This window comes from Asterias rubens, chromosome 15 (assembly GCF_902459465.1).
Source record: "Asterias rubens chromosome 15, eAstRub1.3, whole genome shotgun sequence".
NCBI classification, from domain to species: domain Eukaryota; kingdom Metazoa; phylum Echinodermata; class Asteroidea; order Forcipulatida; family Asteriidae; genus Asterias; species Asterias rubens.
In genome coordinates, this window is record NC_047076.1 from 7,987,950 (window position 1) to 8,009,071 (window position 21,122).

The window sequence follows — 21,122 nt, forward strand, 5'->3', positions numbered from 1 at the left end:
TGCCTCATGTGATGAAGCAGCTTTCAGACTTCCAACTTTCTAATTGCAGTGAACTTTTGTACAGTGTTTTTCAGTTTTCTATGGCACTGTTTTGAAATCAGCTGATCAGTTGAACAGTTGCATGCCAAAGCTCTTTGAAATTGGGGCCTTTACTAGTCCTTCATGCCTCATTTTGAGTTCAATGGTGGAAAAGGCAAGATGTCCGCACCATGATAAAAGGTTAAAGGCAGTGGACACTATTGGTAATTGTCAATGACTAGCCTTTACAGTTGGTGTATCTCAACATATGCATAAAATAACTAACCTGTGAAAAATTGAGCTCAATCGGTCATCAAAGTTGCGAGATAATGATGAAAGAAGAAAACACCCTTGTCACACGAAGTTATGTGCGTTTAGATTGTTGATTTCAAGACCTCAAGTTCTAAATCTGAGGTCTCAAAATCAAATTCGTGGAAAAGTACTTCTTTCTCGAAATCTATGGCACTTCAGAGGGAGCCGTTTCTCACAATGTTTTATACCATCAACCTCTCCCCATTACTCGTCACCAAGAAAGGTTTTATGCTAATAATTATTTTGAGTAATTACCAATAGTGTCCACTGCCTTTAAAGTAAGTACAACAAGCCCCCCTCCTCCCCATCCCCAAATCTGACAGTACAAAGTACAAGGAAAATACAGGTTCTATTTTTGTGATTGATGTACTTATTCTGATGTACGTCTTTTCACACCAGGCTCTAAGAGTCAAGTGATGCCCTGAAAATAGGGTGCAGTGCTGTCCACCAGAGGGGGGCGGCCAGAGGGGAAGTAACCCCTTTACACCTCTTCTACGCCCAATCAAAACTAACAAGGAACAAGGGTTAGTTTGTAAATAGAAAATGCCAAGGGTGGGTTACGAGGGTAATAAGGTGAGAGCAGGACCAGAGGGTGTTCTAATTATTAAGAGTAGGCAACCTACTTTGGGAAAAGTAACCCCTACCCTACTTTTAAAGAATCTGGGTACTTTTTGTAGGACACAAAACACAATGTCCACAGATTTACAACAAACTGACACAGTTTGAAGATAATGATGGTAGAAAGCTTCCCTTGAAATATAACTTGTTGAGGTATTGTAGTTTTTAAGAAATTAGTAAAACAAGTCATGAAAATAAGTTTTGTCTCAGTGAGTCGTTAATTATTTTAGCATGTAAAACGTATTTTACTAATTTCTCAAAAACTACAGCACCTCAGCAAGTAATAGTTTAAGGTAAGCTTTCTACTATCATTATCCTCAAACGGTGTAAGTTTAATGTACGAGTGATGACCCAATGTACACCTTTCCTTTAAAGGCACTGGACACTATTGATAATTGCTCAAAATAATTGTTAGCAGAGAAACTTACTTGGTAACCAGCAATGGAGAGCTGTTGATAGTATAAAACATTGTAAGAAACAGCTCCCTCTGAGGTAATGTAGTTTTTGAGAAAGAAGCACCTTTCCACTAAAATATTTGAATTTGATTTCATGACCTCAGATTTTGATTTTGAGGTCTTGAAGTCAAGCATCTGAAAGCACACAACTTCGTGTGACAAGGGTGTTTCTTCTTCCATTATTATCTCGCAACTTCGACGACCAATTGATTTCAAATTTGCTCAGGTTTGTTATTTTGTGCATGTGTCCAGTGTCTTTAAAGGCACTGGACACATTTGGTAATTGTCAAGACCAGTATTCTCACTTGGTGTATCCCAAAATATGCATAAATTAACAAATCTGTACAAATTTGGACTCAATTGGTCATCAAGTTGCGACGAATAGTGAAAGAAGAAACACCCTTGTTGCATTAATTTGTTTGCTTCAGATGCCTAATAGAAGGCTTCAGGCCTGAAGTCTTTTAATATTTGAGTGAGAAATTACCCCTTTCTAAAAAAACTAGTACAGCGTTTATACTATCAACAGCTCTCCATTGCTTGTTACCAAATAACTTTTTATGCTAAAAATTGTTTAGAGTAATTACCAATAGTGTCCAGTGTCTTTAAGGGAGGAACAAATAAAGGACAAATAAATTCCGAAAAAACAACAAAGACTAACAGTGTCTTCAGCAAGATGTCCGAGGGGCGGCCCGGTTGACGGATCCCCCTTATGGGCGTTGACAAAGGACACGGCTGGGGCCAGACCCAGATAAAATATTTTGAACAAAAACTAGAACTTGGGAACACTGGACATGACCCTGTTCTGGACAGGACTGAACAAAGGCATGGCTGGCAAAACTGGGTTGTGGTGAATAGATTTTTGCCTTGGCCTAATTCCAAGCCAGACCCTTTTCACAGCCCCGAGTTTTAAGCAAGATTTCAGCGTAGATTGCACGGTTGTTTTTGTGTAATTTCCCCACTTGTTTATTTGTTTTTTTTATTTGATAGTAGCCGCTGCAACAACACAAGGTGGTTGCAATTCTTGGGAAAGACAATCTGTTTTTTGAGATTACAGTTAACCCTATGATGTTTTAGGTGTATATATATATATAACAAAAATGGGAAAAAAACCTGTGAAGGCTGTGCGACCACAATCAACCAGTGAATAACCTCAGTCCGAGGAAAGGATTGCAACATGTGAAAAGACAGCTTTGGACTCAATGAAAAGAATCCAGGAGGGAAAAGAGCTTGTGTAATTTTTAACAAAAACAGACACTGGGTAGGGAGGGAATTTCAGTCCCCAAAGTTTGTAATTGTTCTGGGAATTGGGCACGGACCTCAGCAAGCTTGCTCTGTGAGCTCCAAAGAAACTTCATAAATTTATCAAAAAGACAAATCTAAAAGGTTTTCAATAACAGTTAGCTTCGATGAGGAACTATGGAGAACTAAACACACGTAAAAACAAAATTGTCAACGTTTTTTTCAACATTTATATAAAAGTTTGTTTGTAACTCAAAATATATTGCCTCAATACAATTTCAATAGATCTAGAAACAAGTTGGGGTGTATTTTGTTATGACCCTGATCCAGAAATTCTTAACTTTGTCATTTTTCCTGACAAAATATTTGAGCACTGGTATCACCACTACAGTGTAAATGTTTACAGACGGGACGATTATAAATAAAAATAGGAAAAAAAATCCTGAAATTGTGGTAAGTGTTTCCACGGATGACAACAAGTGTAGAATTGAAACTCTTTTTATAATGATCTTGACTTGAATACTGACTTGACCGTATTGGGGAGTCTATATACTTTAGATGCCTTCATGAAAAGCTTTGGCGTAAGTGTGTACCGCACGTACGTCGCACCTCAAGAGTAGTATAAGTGCTTCTCCTCTGATCAAACAGCCTTACAATAGAGACTGGCGCCCAACTTTCCCCAAAAATTAAATGGGTGTTTGGACAAGAGGGGTACAATCGATGGGCTGTTCCAGATACCTAAATGGGCTATACAGGCGCACTCAACCTCAGTTTTTGTGTTGTTTAAACAGGGTCGCCGACTCAGCCTATGAAGTGGGTAATCGGTACCCTGCTTCATTGTATCCTGTTTGTGTGTATTTTCCCCGTGACACTGCTCATCCGTCGCTGCTCGCCGGCTACGGAAAAAGAAGAAAAAAAATCGCTTGCGCAAGATGATCGCAACCCGATCCCACGCTTTACACGATTGAATTGTTGTCAGAGTGCAAATTCAATACCCATTTTCCGGGTGCCGGGTGCACATGGGCGTTTTGGAAAAATAAGCAAACTGGAAACTGGGGGAGGGAAACTTTAAGATTGGAGTTGAGAAAACACATGTTTAGTCCAATAAAAGTGACTTCTGTGGGGGTTGATTCCGACGCCACAGCTAATGTCAGGAAACGTGATTTTGTGAGGAATAACTTAGTGTTTAAATTATTCTGTTTGATTGTAATTGTACATGAAATGTACTGTGCATTGACCTCATTAAGTGTGTTTAGGCGTTTTTTTTTTTTTTTTTGGGGGGGGGGGGGTTGATGGGACCTGCGCGAAAGACAGTAAAATGGTATCTGCAAGGCTGTATGGATTTAGATGTTTGGAGAATAGCTTATGAAATTAGAGTTATTGGATGTACTGGGCACTATTGGTAATCACTCAAAATAATTGCTAGCCATAAAAACTTACTTGGCACTGAGCAATGGAGAGCTATTGATAGTATAAAAACATTGTACGAACTGGCTCACCCTGAAGTAACATAGTTTTTAAGAAAGGGGTAAATTCTCACTCAAATATAACAAGACTTGGGGCCTGCAGCCTTTTATGAGGCGTCTGAAAGCACACAACTTGTGCAACAAGGGTGTTTTTTAATATATATCTGATTTGTGGTAACACCATGTGTGTATCTACTTGCCAGGTAGAGTTTGTTCTTAGAGAACTGTCTTTCTTTATCTATTTATCTATTTTGTTTTCAAGGGAAGTTTTCCACCATGACCATCTTTATACCACTTAAATTATGCGCAAATATGTTATCATTCATATTTTCAGTCCTATCAGCGTTGTGCAAACCTTTTATTCATATCAACTAAAATAAACCTGCAAATCGTAATCTCTAGGAACAATTTTCGGCCACAAAAAAAAGTGATGCCAAAAAAATATTTGTAAAACATGCTTTGATGAAGACAATCAGAGGATACTGATTGAAACGTTGAGTTGTCAACCAACGACTCTGAACGAAACCTCTTCAAAGGAGATTGACACATGGTGCTAACATAAACCTCACCTAATATACTTCCACCATGCAAAGTTTCAAATCCTACTTTACAATGTAGGCTAATAATAGGTTCAAGTAAAGTTGGCAAATACTTGGTGGGATTTCTCTCACTTGTTACCAAACCTTTGAAAAGTAGTACAAAAAACTTCCTCAGGTTAAGAAAGGAAAGAAAGAAGAAGAAAAAAAACGAGACAAGAGCGAAAAGAAAAAAAATCAGCTGACGGATTAGGAGCGTGGTGTAAACACACGAGGGTAAACAACGCACGGGGAACGTGCAGATACTATGGGGTGGTTTGTATCAACGCGTGGCACCGATTCCCCACAACAGTTTAAACTTAGCCGAAATCGTCATTGTCCCCGTGTTTACCCACGGCCCTTCACGTGTTTCACTATTTCTTTCATAAGTTCTTTCCACCTTCGAACAAACCTCCACTGTTTGATCATTCCGGATCGTTCGACAAGCTTATCAAAACTGACCCGTAAGTTTCGTGAATTTTGCCCTCATTTGCAAAAGATAATTTTTTTTTTTTAAAAGTGGTGTGCAGGGGAAACTTTGAGTCCCTTATGTAGGTTTTGGGGTCAATAGTCTGTCAATCAGCCTGGTGGTGTATTATTCCCATTGACTGTTATTAGCAAGAGGGGACAATAGGGTCTACATTGTCTAACATAACAATGATGTGTCCCCTTGTAACGCAAACTCAGGGGCAAAGATTTAAGAGATGTAGGTCGGGTCATCAGACTGTTACAGGTCCTACCACTAGACCTTGAGAAATAAATCATCCCCATTTCAACTAATCCAAAGTGTTAGCACCTTCCACGCATTCCATAACCCTGAGCAAGTGGAAAAAATGTCTCCCCCCCCCCCTTAAAAAGAAAAAAGAAACTGGAACGCTAATTGTTTTGGAAAAACAAAGTTATTACAAATAAATCCTCCACTGTAAGAGTTTGATCCTCTGTTTATTGTTGGACGCTAACTTCCCGTAAAGTCGAAACCTAATCTGGCATTTGGTGCATAACATTGTTATGAACTAGTTCCCCGAAAATAAATACCCCCCCCCACCTCTCAATCTAGATTCTTCTGCGCGACCTGTTTTTTTTTTTATGGTTTCCATTGAGTTGGGTTAGAAATGTGGCAGCTTGGTGGGCGTGCTTTGATAAATGTAGGACATGAAGCCACACGACCTAAACACCACAGCAAAATTGCGTCATGGGGTTACATACTGTAATCATTTGTGACAACAAAACCTTGGTACAGTTCACCAAGCAGCAACATTTATCACCAGGCTCAGGGCACTTTTTAAAACTACTTTCGGATTACTAGGCGGTATCTTTCATCTTGGTAAGGGCAAGGCTATTTTTTCTATTTGCAAAGAGTACTACCGCTGGAAAACAAAGTTTGTAGGACACTTCTGAAGGGGCACAAAGGGCAAGGGTGGTCGGGTTGGCGCAGTGGTATCTTCCCTTGCCTTCCCCCCTCTAGATCTTATGAGGATTGGGTTTTCAGTCCCTACCTGACATACTGGGTTTTCAATGGAATAAATTCTCTGGGGTTTTCCTTCCACATCTAAAACTGAAACTTCCTGACTTGTCTTCTCTCCGTTGGGTTCTTGGTTAGTACAGTGATTAAGTTCGCTATTCTGAGAGTCCTAATGGCTTCACAACCACAGCAAATGCCCTCCGAGACCCATTTATGTAACAACTTGTAAGGGTTACTAGGGTTACTAGGATGCTGCAGCGCATTCAGCAGCCACTGCAAGAAACACCGGGGCAAACCCCTTCTCCAAGGCAGTGGACACTATCGGTAACTACTCAAAATAATTATTAGCATAAAACCTTACTTGGTAACTAGTAATAGAAAGAGACTGATAGTATAAAACACTGTGAGAAACGGCTCCCTCTGGAGTGAAGTAATTTCCCATGAATTTAATTTTGAGACCTCAGATTTAGAGTGTGAGGTCTCGAAATCAAGCAACTGAAAGCACACAGTTTCGTGTCACAAGGGTGTTTTTTTCTTTCATTATTATCTCACAACTTCAACGACGGATTTGAGCTCAAAAAGTTTGTTATTTTACGCATAATGTTGAGATACACCAACTAGACTAGTCTTTGACACTTACCAATATGTCCAGTGAATTTAATAAGAAAGAAGTGTTACTTGGTACTTTAACGTGCATCAAGGACCTACTGCTTTACATCCGAACTGAAGGATGCAGCAATAATGGTTAAAGTGTCTTGCACAAGTGTCAGACCATGACTCGAACCCACACTCTGCTGATCAGAATCACCAGAGCTTAAGTCCGGTGCTTAAGTCCAGTGCACTTGACCGCTCGGCCACAACACACCACAACTTGATAAGAATAGAAAAACTATTGGTACATCCAAAAGGCTACTCAAGCCCTAGCGTCTCTAGCATTTCAATATTCTCCTGAAGGCTGGCAGAGTATACTCTTTCAAACATCCAGACACTCCTTCCAGTACAGATTTACGACAGGGCACCACTATGCAATCGGTCACATTGGTAGTTGCAATAGATGGATTGCACTCAATAAGCATCATCAACCACCATATTTTCCGGTAAACAATGGAAAAATGCACGCGATGCGCACAACTCTTAGCCAATGAAAGCCTTGCATGCGTGCACATTTTCAAATGGCCATCGGTGACGCTTTGTTCAATCCATCTGTTGATGGATCGGACTAGTTGGTATAACAAAAAAAAACGTTTGTAACCCTTTTTTATAAAATGCATATGGTTGGAAAGATGTTTTAAAAGTAGAATACAATGATCCACACAAGTTTGCCTCGAAATTGCGTGGTTTTCCTTTTACTGTGCGAACTAACACGGTCGGCCATTTATGTGAGTCAAAAATTTGACTCCCATAAATGTCCGACCGTGTTAGTCGACGAGGTAAAAGGAAAATCGTGCAATTTTGAGGCATGTTTGTGTGGATCATTGTATTCTACTTTTACAACATCTTTCTACCCATATGCATTTAATAAAAAACGGTTACAAACGCTTTTCAAAGACTAACTCGACCGATCCAAGGCAACGTGTTCCTTTAAGTATCCTGCAAAACTGTTTTTAAGTATGTTGAAAACTGCAAGTTTGAAATGAACATGGAAATGGGTGGTGGGGTAGAAATTTCCCAGAAATTGTTTATTCTATGGGTTGGCATAGAAGTGTGAAAAGGGCTACAATGTAATGGCACAATTCAAACGGCTCCTAATTACATACAAAGCGATCAGTTGACTTGACCCCCAATACAATACCAATCTTTTCCCACATCAATTATCTTCTCACAAACTACAATCTTCAAGTAAACTTCTTCTCCAGATTCCCAAATGAAAACTTAACTCATGTGCAGATTCCAGTAGTAACCAATGTTAGGGATTGACCTCCCAATATAGAAAACAAATCGGCGCCAAACGTGAGAAGAGTAGACTGAAAAACTCATTTTCTATGAAAATTTTGTGTACGTGAAAGTGCCTTGGATTTTTTTTAAGATAACAGTGCGATACAAGTTGTTTTGATTGATTGATTGATTGATTGATTGATTGATTGATTGATTGATTGATTGATTGATTGATTGATTGATCTGATTGATTCATCGATTGATTGATTGAATGTAATGAGAGCATCAACAATGGAATTGCTCGAAGTCTTAATAGAAAGCTGACGACAAGTATATTTTTGTAATGACCCAGCAATCTTGAATTTTAAATTCTATCAAGCCAGTGAAGAAGAAACTGATTGAACTAGAATATATATATTTTTTTTTCATGAAATTTGATTGGACCAGAATAAAGTAGGCCAGAGTTGTCCACCAATCGCAAGCTTTACGACGCGACGCTGGGCTATAGTTACTGCGTAGAATGGGCACCGGCGCCTGCAGCTAAATGTTACTATTATGGGAGTGGTGGGACCGGAACCAGACATCGTCCATGAACCAGCCCTGTGGTCCGTCTTTTGTTTGGTTCCGGTTCTGTGGGCAATGCATGCGCCCGTCACCCATGCGTTAAACAGGTCAATACACAAACGTGTATACACCTGCGGGGCAAAGTTGAGTCTTTTCATACTTGCGAAAAAAAGTGAGCCAAGTTCTTGACATGCAATTCTCAATTTTTTTATTCATAAAGAATATCTGATCACATGAACAAATCTCAGCTGTCTTTTTGACCCAGCAGCGATAACTTTTTTCATTCATTTGTAAATTTAATTGGGTTTATTTTGTTCATTCTTCACAGGACAATTTTGTACCTAATTTAACAATCTAAGCGGGGCAATTCCGACGAACCAAATGTATAATTTGGTGTTATTGTGACAATCATGCACAGATAACTTCCACTATCGACAATGTCCTATTGATAATCATGGCCAGGCATTTCCTTTTGTACGATAAGAATGCCAGTCCTTCGTGGACTAGATACCTACCCCCCAAAAAAGGCAAACCCAGTTTTAACCAAAATTGCAGCCTTGTGTGTTTCATCGGAGCGTAAAGATTCAAATTAGTCCAGAAAGTAGGAGGCTGACCTAATTGGTTGTGAATTCCACACAAATGAACTTCTCCCATCAAAATGGTGTTCCCATTTTGAAGGTTTTTTTTTTCTTCTTCAAAATAATTTATTTAACAAATCATTGTTTGCCTGCCTGTTAAAATATCTTTGTCCTGGAATTTAACTTAAAAAAGAAGAAGTTGTGCCTACGTGCATTTTTCTCAGTCCGCCCCCCTGTGGAATGTCGAAATTACAAAGAAACATTAAAAGGTAGTTTAAAACCTGAAACTGGATCAGGTGATTGTGCTTATCCTACAAACCAATTTTAAAACCTTGTAGATGAGAACGTTTTGCTACAATGTGACCTAATTAATTTATTATCTCCTCCTCCTACGCAAATAGACCGATCCAGTAGGCTCCGCCCACGACGCACGTGTGAGCAAGAACACGTGGGGCTCTCCAATGCCTTTCTGCACAACTCTGCCGCGCACGCCAAGAAACGCACACGCATGTCGGACCTTATTTGTCGGACCTTCGTTGCGTTGTGATTGGTCAATACGCAATGGGGTGGAGCTAAGTGGATCGTTCTTTTGATTGCAGTTAGATATCACTGGTATGCCTGACTCTATTCATTTTGGTTTTTACCCATATTGACCCATTTCACCTGACGTTATCATCAGAAAAATCTTGAATGCCCATACTGGTGGGCAATTTCACTGTGCTTTTCCATTTATAACTCTATGCCGTGCATTATGCAGTGAAGTGTGCATCTTAAGCGATGCGGCGTGAATACACGTAAACCGAACTGCCCACCAACATGGTGAGCGTGGCATCAGTCGCCGAGTGTGACGCGCGTGCACGGGGTCAATACACCGATGTGTGTTAACACTGTATACTCCCATTTAAATCAGTGTAATCAAAGCATGGCTGGAGGGGGCAAATAGTCTGGTTCCTTTTTGGTATAGATTTGAACGAGTCTTCATTGTTGATACTGCATACAGGGGACGTGACAAGGGTCAGTATGATAAAGGTCTAAAAAGGTCTACAGTAAGCGCCCGAACCAGACAAATCTTCTCTATTGTTTATTTATCTGAACAAGTTACTAAGGCACACGTCATGTAGACACATGCCAAGGAAATTTCTTAGCCCGGTTGAAACTAGGCTAATAAACACAAATCAAAAGGTGGCTATTGTTTGTGATTAATAAGTCGTGTTGTTTGTTTATTCTTCATTACCTGAGTGCAAAGGTGAAGTTAATGTGGGGTTCCCGCTGTACATCGATTGTGCAAGTCACAAAATGTGTCTTTTTCAAATAAAATAAGGGAAACTGACTGGGTAAGTTTTAAAAAGTTTGGGTTTAAACAAAGACAAATTGACAAGAGCGGGACTTGGACTAACACACTGGCAGTCTACCAATGGAACTAATGAGCCCTGTGTTGGCAGTCTCCCTATTAGTCAATATATGGAGCTTCCGTGTGGCCAGGGGTACACCCAAGTTTTCACCATCTTGTAATTCTCCCAGTCAAGTCAGTCGGACCAATCTGAGGTTGGAAGGAAAAGAATTCTGGCCTCTTTTTGGTGAGCATTCTATAAGTAGTTGAAGGGGTAGTAGACATTACCAATCAAAAGATTAGCGTTGGTTTTAAGTTTCCTGAAGTTGCACAAAATGCAAATTTAAAAGAGGAAGATACTTTGTCTCTAAGAAGAATCAAGCTCATTGGTGCAGTCGACGATGACGTCTTGCAAATAAATACTTTGCATCGACCCGAATTGACCTTTATCAGTTTCTACTTTCTTATCAAACTCAACTCTGAAAACAGGAAGATACTTTGTCTCTAAAATGAATCAAGCTGATCGGTGCAGTACAAAGATGTCTTGCAAATAAATACTTTGCATCGACCCGTTATCAATTTCTACTTTCTTATGAAACACAACTCTGAACGCTTGCCCTTACTAAACAAAATTTGAGCTCCAGTAAAGTTCACCTGCGTTGATTTACAATGTGCTGGCCTGGAATGTCATGTATGAATCCCAAAAGTGTGTTGAGATCACAAGTTTAATTTATTTGATTATTCCCCTTTGTGCCCGAGTCTTGACGTCCATAGTCGGTACCTGTAACGCCCCCCTACAAGGGACACCGGTATCGGTTACAAATACCACATCCCTCTGAAACTTTGTGTAACATGACATCGTCATCATCGGTGGTTTGTGGCCATGATGTTGAACCTTGTAAGGGCGACGCAGGGTCTCACCATGGTCTCACGCACTGATATAGACCATGACCCAATACTGTATGGAATGGCCAAACTCAAATAAATTTAAAAAAAATAAAATCTAGAACACTGGTCTCTGGACCTTGCTACCCCTGGTCAAGGTGCCCAGTGATGATTCCTAGCGGGGTACCGGGTATCCATTCTCAGCACATCACAATTCATTAAAACATAACTGAGGACAGTTGGAAAACCAATTGGGAGGAATTAAGGGCACAACAAGTGCCACCTGTAAGTGGTGTTTTATGTCTTTGTTTTCTTTGGATTATCTTGTAGAACAAGACTTGACTTCTTGACCTACTTGTGTCTTAAAAAATATAGCTGCAAAAAATGTATAGAATCTGTAAAGAATTCTGACCCATCCTTTGACACTTTTGGCATGAGAAGTTTTGAGCCACAAAGCTTTGATGTATTCAGTTGTGTCAGGGCCGAGCAGTCGAGTGCATTGGAATCAAGTTCTGGTCTTGTCATAGTGTGCGTTCAGTTTGTTTCACCTGGTCTTGGCCTTGGTGCCCCTCCATTAAGTTTTCTATAGACTTTAAGATTTCCCAATAGAGGTGCCCTTTCAAAGTGAAAACTCTCTTGTCCTATCAAGTTTCCCCAATAGATGTGCCCTTTGCAAACTGAAAATTGCCTGCCCTCTCAAAGTTTTCCAAATAAATGCGCCCTTCACAAATTAAGAACAGCCATGCCCTCTCCATCTTTGCGAGGGTAAGGCTATTTTCATTTTGGAAAAGGGTACTTCCCTTGAAATGTCTTAAATGGGGCACCAAGGCCAAGACCTGGGCAACAGAGCCCACGACCTCCACGTCAATCCAGGTCAGTTGTTATTGCTTTCCATGTTAATTTCTCTACCAACTGACCAACTTTTAAGTGCACCACCTCAAATTGTCATTTTGGTTTCCTGTAATATAAAATAAAAACACGCCCACACAGAAAACTGAAGTAGATATTCCCCCTATGTTTCCTAGAGTCATAATCCAGAACAGAAAACTATGACATGAATACATCCCCCATGCTGTCCGGAAGATGCATCCATAAATAAAATCATTAACCCAAATAAATTGCACAATGCTAAACTTGTACGATTTGTTGAGGGGCGGTATTTATATTTAGAGCATCGACGCAAATTGGAGCAATTCAAAACGTTTGCGCAGCGCAGCGGGGATGGAGCCCAGTCCGGCCCCCATACTACCGAACCGATGCGTACATAAAAGCATATTGACCCAAATAACTTGCACTATGTTGAGGGAAAAGCTTAAAGCCATAGTATAGCAACTGTGATAATCAGGGACAATATAAATGGTCAACCATTTTTGATCTAAAAGCTTCCATGGGGTTAAGTCAGTGTGGATACAACTCCTTCCTGAAATGTACTAAGGTGGTATTTAACTCAGTTGAAATTTGATTTTTTAATGTTTTCTTACTTGAAATTTGATCTTATTTTTCTTGCTTCCTGGTCAATGCCTTTGTGCCCTTGAAATGCTCTAGTAGAAATTGACAATTTCCTTATACTATAGGGTGCCGTTTACCCAGGAGAAAAATGCCCTAGTGCCTTTCCCTTACAGGCCTGTCCCTGTACCAAGGAAGAGCTGCCCTGCCTGAACCAGAAACAAGTATCCAAGGCTTGGAACATCTCATTAAGTGTCAGCCAAGTTACAGAGCCATTCAGCAACAGCCCCCATACCGTCCCGGCAGAGCTTTCAAGAAAACCTATCGCCCCGGTGCCCCTTGAAATGTTCAATTAAAATTAATACGTCCTGTACCAGGGAAGAGCTGCCCTGCCTCAATTAGAACCAAGTTCATGTGTATCTGGCCTGGAACATCTCTTTAAGTGTCACCCAAGTTACAGACCCATTGAGCAACAGCCCCCATACCGTCCCAGCTTAAGCTATCAAGAAAACTTCCTGACCCGAATATATTGCACTTATAATCCAGTTTGAGAGGGGACTTCGATGAGCCTGTTCAGCTAAACTGGAGCATGGGGTTGCAGTAGGTAATGCGGCAGCCACTCTGGACAGCGCTGGGGAACACAGCGTGAGACGTATATCAATTGACTCGGAATATTAAGGCTAATTATGGGGTACCAGTAAAACAGTAGGGTTGGAGCCGCCTCCGATATCACCACATGCAACCTGATCTAATTTAGACCAGCCTGCTCGAATGACAAGAGCTCCACACACATAAATGGAAAAGCCAAAACGATTGGGGGAAAAGTCGGCTTGTTTCTTTGATAATGAAATATTTCCAACTTTTAAACCAGGGGCCAATTTTATAAAGCTGTGAAGTACAACGATTTGCTAAGCACAGCAATCCAAAGTTACAATGTCCCCCCCCCCCCCTTTCACCCTAGGCCTCAAAGGAGGGTTAACTCTAACCCGATCGGGACCATTTACCCACTGACCCTATTCTGGTATAATATCCCCCAAATCAAGGTTGTTCCTATTGAGATATACACCCATTTGTGATACAGCTTAGCAATCCAAAGTTACAATGTCCCCCCCCCCCCCCCCTTTCACCCTTGGCCTCAAAGGAGGGTTAACTCTACCCCGATCGGGACCATTTACCCACTGACCCTTTTTTGGTATAATATCCCCAAATCAAGGTTGTTCCTGTTGAGATAGACACCCATTTGTAATACAGCTTTGCAATCCAAAGTGACAATGTCCCCCCCCCCCCCCTACTCCTGGACTAAAAGGAGGGTTAACTCTACCCCGATCGGGACCATTTACCCACTGACAAATCAATTGTGATACAACTTAGCAGTCCAACATTGCAGTGTCTCCCCCCCACCCCACCCCCCTTCTTCCCTCACTACCTCAAATGAGGGTTACCTCCACCACCCAGATCAAGACCATTTACCCACTGACACACTGCCACATTCTGCAATAATAATAACCCAGTGATTTATCACTCTACTGGCCAGTCCCAGGTATTCTACCAGGTTCCAGAAAGACCTTCCCGATAGACCTTCCCATGTGCCGTTAGTATAAACAAATAATATCACTCCCGAGCTCTACTACCGTGGTGTGTGTGAACTTCAACTGACCTCCATCTTAATGAAAATTGGTTATATATTATTATTGTAAATAAAATGATATTCCAGAGGCTGGATAAGCTAAAGAGAACAGGGTGTTAATTTGATGAGGGGAAAAGTTCACGAGACCACAGGGCTTGTTGCTCAAAATGTTTACTGGAATAACAGTGTTTTTACGAGACCAGAATCAAAATGGGGAAAAAAAAACTTCCTGACACAGTTGCATTTATAAAGGCACCGGACACTATTGGCAATTTTTCAAAGTAATTGTTAGCATAAACACTAACTAGGTAACAAGCAATGGAGAGCTGCTGATAGTATAAAACATTGTAGGGAACTGCTAATTTATCACTAAAATATTTAAAATTGAATCCGGGAACTCAGCTGAGGTCCTGAAATCAAGCCTTTCTTTCATAGTTATCTCCGACGACCAATCAAGCTAAAATTTTCACAGGTTTGTTAATAAAAATATTGAGATACACCAAGTGAGAAGACTGGTCTTTGACAATTACCAATAGTGTCCAGTGTCTTTAAATTACTGGCCTCATGACTATGGCCTAGTATTGGAGCCCTAAAGCACAAGAGAATAAATTCTACGCTACATGTATAATCTAATTACTACACTTATCTTGTAACGGTACTCCTTCAACAAATCCTGCACACACTAAATATTACCCTCTTATCAAATGCTGGGACAATTCAATATGACTTCCTACAAGTTGTAGAAACAATGACTGCAGTAAGAATATGCACCAAACTTCTCCATCTTAAAGCGGATCACAGCTTGAACTTTGACAGAAGGTCATTCTAAGGTCACAGGATGTGTTGCAACAAATGCATCATAAATGGAGCTGGTTTTGTAGGTCTGATACACAGTCCGAAAATTGGGTTGATTTGAAGGCAGTGGACACAATTGGTAATTACTTGTAATGATTATCATCATAAAAACTTTCTTGATCACGAGTAATGGGGAGAGGTTGATAGTATAAAACATTGTGAGAAACAGCTCCCTCTGTGGTAATGTATTTTTTGAGAAATGAAGTAATTTTCCACGCATTTGATTTCGAAACCTCAGATTTAGAATATGAGATCTCAAAATCAACCATCTAAACGCGCACAACTTCGTGTGACAAGGGTGTTTTTTTCTTTCATTATTAGTTTGCAACTTCGACAACCGATTGAGCTCAATTTTTCACAGGTTTGTTATTTTATGCATACAGTATGTTGAGATACACTGACTGTGAAAACTAGTCTTTGACAATTACCAATAGTGTCCACTGTCTTTAATTATTGTAATTTTTTTATAAGCATTTTTTTTCTGTTAGGTAACAACAGAGATGTTTGAATTGTGAAGTAGTGCTTTGAAATTGAACTTTACAAGTAAAAATAAAACCCCAGAAAATTCCTGGGGAGTCTTAACCCCAACTGCCATCCAATGTTCAATTCACACTTGATGTTATTTTCCTGGGTAGAATGTGTGCTAACCCTAGGGTTGTCTAGCTTAAAGTCACTGGACACGATTGGTAATTGTCAAAGACCAGACTTCTCACTTGGTGCATCTCAACATATGCATAAAATAACAAACTCAATTGGTCATCGAAATTACGAGAGAACAATGGAAGAAAAAACACCCTTGTCGAACAAGTCAGATGCTTGATTTGAAGACCTCAGCTTTAAACTCAATTCAAATAATTAGTGAGAAATTACTTCTTTCTCAAAAATGTTTTGTACTATCAACAGCTCTCCATTGCTCATTACCAAGTAAGTTTTTAAGGCTCACAATTATTTTGAGTAATAAATTAGCAATAGTGTCCAGTGACTTTAACCCTACGACTCCCAAGCAGGGGTAGCTTTTTCCAGGTAAATGGTTATTTCCCAGGAATTTGCCAGGGTTAGTGTGAAAAGATCAACCAAATGTTCCTGGGAATTTCCTGGGGAAAATGTCTTGTGTGAAAGGGGCTTCAGATACACAAATCTGTATAAGAAGTAAACTTTACGTTGCTTATTGTGAACCTAATTATGCTAGTATACTTTCGATTACCCCACCCCAACTTATTATGGCCGTAAAATCTGTCCCAATAACTGATGCTTTGATACAAAAACGCGAACAACAAAAACCATTCTCCACAGTGTCCCTAGCTATGGTCAAGACGCCAGTGGAATTACTTCAGGTACAACTCCCCCGTAAACCATCAACAACCCCCTACAGCGACCCCCACAATAAAAAAATGCATTTTTTTGGTGTTAATCAATGCATTTAAGACTTTTTTTATAGGGGTATGGAATTGTCAATAGATCGGGTGGAACGGCATACCAGGCCAACGCCTTCTGGATCTGGTAAGCTACACCCACCAATGGGAGAATTGGGCGAAAGTTATAGGGGCTAATTAGTGAGAGGTTTATTAGAGGTCACAGGAAAGACAAGTTCAAGTCCAACAGGATTTCAACAGGGGCTGAGAATTCATGGCCGAGACAACAATAGGTAAGCCAGCATCTGTGTATATTTGTTTTATTGTTCCCCCAGTCTTTCCCCCTGGATTCTATGAAAGGAATTACACGCTCTGGTGAGAGAACGATTCTTAATAAGATTGTGGTTTGACGTTACCTTGAAAAATGATTGGTGTTTGCGTATGCCCTTGATAATGGGTGGGTGTATGATTTGTAGTATGGAAGGGAGAGGGAGTGGGGTGCGGGATATGGTGCAGTATACGGGGCGCAGAGTACGGGTTACACAGGTCGGAGCTGGGGGTTAGGGATTTATTGCTTGGGTTCATACGATACAGGTGGGGTGTTGGGTGCAGGGTGTGGCGTGCCAGGTATGGAGGGCAGGGTGTGGGGTGCAGGGTGTGGGGTGCAGGGTGTGGGGTGTGGGATGTGGGTCAAAGATTGGAGCTGTAGATTTGGGATTGAATACATTGGTTCATACGATTCAGGCGGGTTAAGGGGGCAGGGTGTGGGGATGAGGGGGGCAGGGTGTGGGGTAAGGGGGACAGGGTGTGGGATACGGGTCAAAGATTGGAGCTGTATGTTTGGGATTGAATGATGGGGTTCATACGATTCAGGCGGGTTAAGGGGGGCAGGGTGTGGGGATGAGGGGGGCAGGGTGTGGGGTAAGGGGGACAGGGTGTGGTATACGGGTCAAAGATTGGAGCTGTAGATTTGGGATTGAATGCTGGGGTTCATACGATTCAGGTGGGGTTAGGGGGGCAGAATGTGGGGATGAGGGGGCAGGGTGTGGGGTAAGGGGGACAGGGTGTGGGATACGGGTCAAAGATTGGAGCTGTATGTTTGGGATTGAATGCTGGGGTTCATACGATTCAGGTGGGGTGAGGGGGGCAGGGTGTGGGGATGAGGGGGGCAGGGTGTGGGATCTGGGTCACGGGTTGAAGCTGGGGGTTTGGAATCGAATGCTTGGGTTTTTTGTAATTCAGGTGGAGTGTTGGGTGCAGGGTGTGGGGTGCAGGGTGTGGGGTGCAGGGTGTAGGGTGTGGGGTGCAGGGTGTAGGGTGTGGGGTGCAGGGTGTGGGGTGCAGGGTGTGGGGTGCAGGGTGTGGGGTGCAGGGTGTGGGGTGCATAACGCAGGAAAGAGATCATAGGTAGGAGTTCATAAACAACCGCTGGTGCCGCAATGTTTGACCGCTCAAGTATTGAAGTACGCATTCTTACACAACAGAAAGTTTTTGTTCAAAGGCAATTTTCAAGAAATTCCATTAGCTCCTTGGTTGCAACAACTCTCAAATGAGCATGGTTTTAAACTAGGAGTTACAAACTGTGCTGGACATTGGCTAAAGACTGTAAAGCTCTTATTACATTGTGCATAGTTCGATTCAGTTGGTTTAGCATATTTTATTTTGAAGCCACTGGTCATGTTGGTATTAACAGAGATTGGTGGCGATCCATAGTAATTGTTCAGTCAAAATAGAACACTTTTGTTTTTGAAAGGAAAACATTTATCTGTTTGTGTTTGTCAATTTTGTTGCTGATTCATATATCATTGTAAATTTCAGGTAATTTTGATTAGTATAACAATGAAAACACAAACATGGACTTAAGAAATCTTTATCTTGGGTCAGCTATCTTGTTTGTTCTCCTGCTAAAATCATGGTCACCAAACAGAGGCTGAAGTAGAAATAGTCTGGTTCCTTTTTGGAATTATGAAAATCATATTCAAGATTGGTATGGTTTACAGGGGACAAGACAAAGCGGAGTTTAAAAAAAAACGTCTGTGGAATTTTTTTAAAGGTAGGCGGAGCTATGACCGCACTCTAATTTCGAACAGACTCAACAAAGTTGTTAAACGAATAAAATAACAATTTACAAACACAATGCAATTTCCGAGCTGCCCGAGCAGTGAAGTGATCATTTCTAGGCCAGTTACAGCTGTGCGTGAGATCTACTTAAATAGGGGCGGGGCTTCGTTATGGACCAGCAACACAGGGGGCCTAGCCGGCAGTGGAGTGTAACAGAAATATAACCCGAATCTGTAGTCCAGAACCAGGATCTGGAACTGGAGTTTAAAAGATTAGAATAACTTCAGGGAAGGTTCGTTGACTTTGAATTCCCCCCCCCCCAAAAAAAACCGATAATGTCAAGTTAATTTGCGGTTGACAACCAGGTGTACTTTTTTAGTCAAGGATGGGTACTTTTCATAATGAGTCGGGGCTCGATGTGAAGTGGGTCGCACTCTACCACAAAGAAGGAAAAAACACTACACGTTAAAGTTGCACTTTTCTTGTCAATGATTCCATTTCATAAATAGTCTCAGTGAATAGTAACCAACCACTGTCACACTAAATGGTTTTGCTTTTCAATATATCGTACAAACTCCTCCATTTGGGTCACAACTAAAAAAAAACCACAATGTCATCATTTCATAATTCTGAATCCTGCAGCCTAGCTACTTACACCCACGCAGCTGAACTCGTCTCGTACTTTTTTTTTTTGCGCGAAATAGTTACAGCTATTATACCTGGAAACCGCACTTTATATGGCTATGGGAAAGGGGATTATAAAGAGCTATAATATAATAGAGGTACACTTTGCCATGCAGGGGTGCAGTTCCTCCAAAGTACAGTTTCGCAATGAGTAACTGTGCGCTTGCGTAGACCCGCCCCCCCTTGTTCTGAGTGCACAAACGCAGCCCTTCCATGGCCAAACAGCATAACTCAACAACTTTAGTTTCCGATATATACTGTATATTATAATTTTGGGGCAAATATTTGGCTTTTTTGTTTCCCCAATTTCAAAGTTTAAAAGGCATACTATTTCACTTCCTGCCCCCCCCCTCCCCAGAACCATATAAAGTAATTGTTCACCACACCCCCATCTTACACTGTCCATAAATACCCCCTTGCAATCCCCCCTCCCCTCCAAAAAACCCTGGTACCATATAAAATCATTGCCCGCCACACCCCCATCTCACACTGTCCATAAATACCCCCCCCCTTTCCCGGTACCATATAAACTCATTGCCCGCCACACCACCATCTCACACTGTCCATAAATACCCCCCCCCTTTCCCGGTACCATATAAACTCATTGCCCGCCACACCACCATCTCACACTGTCCATAAATACCCCCCCCCCCTTTCCCGGTACCATATAAACTCATTGCCCGCCACACCACCATCTCACACTGTCCATAAATACCCCCCCCTTTCCCGGTACCATATAAACTCATTGCCCGCCCCACCCCCATCTTACATTTCCCATAATACCCACCCCTTCCCCCTCAAGCAGCGACTCGTACTACCCAAATGCCAGTCTCCCCTCACCCCCAAAGGGCTCTTTAGAGAGCTTCGTGCAGTCCTATCTTGTTGTTTTAGACCCAGAGGTCCCTCAGCCCGATAAAAAACAACCCCTCTCTAAACCAGAACCATGGTAACCACAACCTGCACAGGTGCGTGCCCCATTTTTAGTAGTCCCCCAATGGAATGACACTTCTTTTGATTGGTGTACAATCATCGAGTTCCTTTTTAAAAACCTCCACTATGAGTTTCCTGTCGGACAATAGCACAGACACAATTGTTATCTGAGGAAGCAACAGGGAAAATGACAGTGTCAATACACAGGCACTCGATTAAGTCTAAAAGTGACAAATTGGGGCGCACCTGCGAGCTCTTGGAAACCTCTTGAGAGTTTGAGATAAAACGTTCGAGTCTGACAGGCCAATTGATGTCAAAATGATGAATTATTAATCGTTTGAAGTGCAATTAATAACTTTAGATACATGATATTAAACGTCACTTTAAAGGAAGGTATGGGTTTCAAATAATCGCAATTTAATCATTTTTGTTATCCGCACTGATGTAAATCCATTACAAGCCTGAAACAAAATACTTAATGATTACTGAGCCAAAGATGCTAGACTGAAACATGTGCTTGTTTTGCTAAGCAAACATTTGCAAGGAACCAGTCGAAAACCATATGCATACCAATTTTTTCGGCCGGTAACCTACTTTTACTGAGCAAGATTTTCTATGCTAAGTAAAAACGGGCCCACTTAGTGAACTCATGTTTCCCGTACTAACTTCTTATAAAGATTTTCGCTAAGCGGATCTATCAAATTTAGTCTAGATTTTCAAGGAATATAGGGCTGACATGAAGCCAAAAGAAGAAAAAAGAAACCAAAAGGAAGTTTATTTGTGAGTCACT

The 21,122-nt window shown here is 41.2% G+C and overlaps 1 protein-coding gene across 1 annotated transcript in view; it reads right to left on the reverse strand.

Moving 5' to 3' along the window:
- LOC117300088 (SWI/SNF-related matrix-associated actin-dependent regulator of chromatin subfamily D member 1-like) overlaps positions 1-21,122 on the reverse strand; it is a 71,688-nt gene that overhangs the window by 41,332 nt on the left and 9,234 nt on the right. The window lies entirely within an intron of this gene.